Raw genomic sequence first — 2,017 nt, forward strand, 5'->3', positions numbered from 1 at the left:
TCTAGTGCAAGGTGTCCCTGCCCATGGCAGGGGGGTTGGAAGAAGATGATCTTTATGGTCCCTTCCAACCCAAACCATTCCATGATTACATGAACGAGACAGGATTTTGTGATACAGAACTTCGGCTACAAACATTATAAACCAATCTGAACAAACTATTTTTTAGCAGGTCTTTGCCAAGTCTCTGTCCCACAGACAAAAAAAACCACAGGGAAACCAGGAACAATCCTCTGACTTAAATGCTGCAACACCCACTACATGACAACAGTCTGAAGCTTGTTTCTTTTTCCTGATGATTTTATAACAAAAACTGTAGTTTCCAGTTGCATTCTAAGTCATTATTTACTTGATAATTCACTGCTTGGTTTTGCTTATCTGTTACATTTGATTGTATTCAGAATTATTTCCCTGGCAACTAAAGGTGAGTAACAAGATAAGCCCTACAAACCCCAGCCCTTTAATGCCTCTCTGTATAAACAAGGCTATTCTTTCAGCAACAGCACACTTTCTTTTCTAACTTGGAAAATGAATAAAAGGAAATTACATTGGAAAGAAAACAAAGAAATCCACCACAGATCACCAGATGAGAGAGAAGTCTAATCCATCAGCCACCAGCGGTGGCAGTGCTGCAGAGAAGTGAGCTGGAGTAACAAACTGTACACAGACAGGCCCTGAATGCACAAAGCAGTCTTCCTAATCCCATGCACGAAGGGTTGATCTCTGTCCTGAAGAATGACTTTCCACTAAAAAGTTGTTCCATATGCCCCGAACACTTCTTCCCATCAGAAGAGTATGCTTGAAGAGCATCACTTGAAAGATCACTCTGTGCCGTGTTTTGAGATGACAAGCACAGGGATGTTCCTTCAACTGCACTGCTCGAGTATTTAATTTTCTCTCATTATTCCTGATCTGTACCCCTGCAGAATCCTAACTTCTTGAAGAATTCCCAGATAAAAGGTGTTAAAGAGCTTTGCAGGAACGGGAAATGCTTTTTGATATGAACTGCTAAGAAAGCAACCCCAGGTTCAGAAATGCAGGTTCACCTCATGTACCCCACATGAGTACAACCCACACACCTTACTACTGGTTATAGCTGGGATCAAAGACAGAACAGAGGAGAAGACTCCATGGGTCACCACGCCAGCACGTCAGCCTAACTGTGCCCCAACAGACAGACCGGGATCTTCTCCAGTCACACTGCTGCCACAGCCACACTGTGGGCTGCACTGTTGTGCAGTGAATCTACAGTCACGTCACACGCTGAAGAGCCGGTACTAACCACACGCATTCCCTAATTCAGGAGCACCAAGTACTCTTCTGCTGTCCCTTACGTCCTGTCTCTTATAGCAGACGTCCCACATGTCCAGCAGCATCTGTCCGAAAGGCAGGACACGTGAAGCCCAATTACCACCCAAGAAGGTAAGCAAGCTGAGGCACAAGACTGTCACAACCTTGTCCGTGGCACCTGTTCCTTGCTCACACGCCACTGCTAACACCCAGACTCCCAGCACTTCGGTGGCTGTTGCTGAGCAGTTGATCCCATGGCTAGGTGCTAAAGAGGGATGACTACAGTTACATCGTTCCTGGTCAGCAAGGTGTAAATAAAGAGCGGCAGAATGAAAAATAATTCCCTGATCATGTTATGATGCGTGTTTCTATTAGAACTGTATTTTGCAAATAAATCAAAACACCTAAAATCAGAAAACCTGCTGTATCATCTGTGGTGGAACAAGACAGTGATCTCCACTGAGTGATTTCAGGTCTGTAGTACAGGGGTTTATCATTGCAGGATTACACAACCTAATCAAACAAACTATGATGTATAACATGCTGCAGATTGCTGTTCTATCTAAAGAAAGGCACGCAAGAGCAGAGATTTGCTGAGGCTGGAAGGGAGCTCCTGAGGTCACCCAGTCTAAGCAGGGCCAGGCAGAGCAGGCTGCCCATGACCATGTCCAATCAGGTTTTGAACAGGTCCAGACTGGGACTCCACAGCCTCTGGGCAATCCTCACAGGG

At 45.3% G+C, this 2,017-nt stretch overlaps 1 protein-coding gene across 1 annotated transcript in view; it reads right to left on the reverse strand.

The window, feature by feature from the left end:
• Window positions 1-2,017, reverse strand: part of LOC104514738 (zinc finger protein 532-like) — a 19,209-nt gene that overhangs the window by 10,759 nt on the left and 6,433 nt on the right. The gene's annotated exons all lie outside the window — the stretch shown is intronic.

Source organism: Eurypyga helias, unplaced genomic scaffold, assembly GCF_000690775.1.
Source record: "Eurypyga helias isolate BGI_N326 unplaced genomic scaffold, ASM69077v1 scaffold16140, whole genome shotgun sequence".
Taxonomy (NCBI): Eukaryota; Metazoa; Chordata; class Aves; order Eurypygiformes; family Eurypygidae; genus Eurypyga; species Eurypyga helias.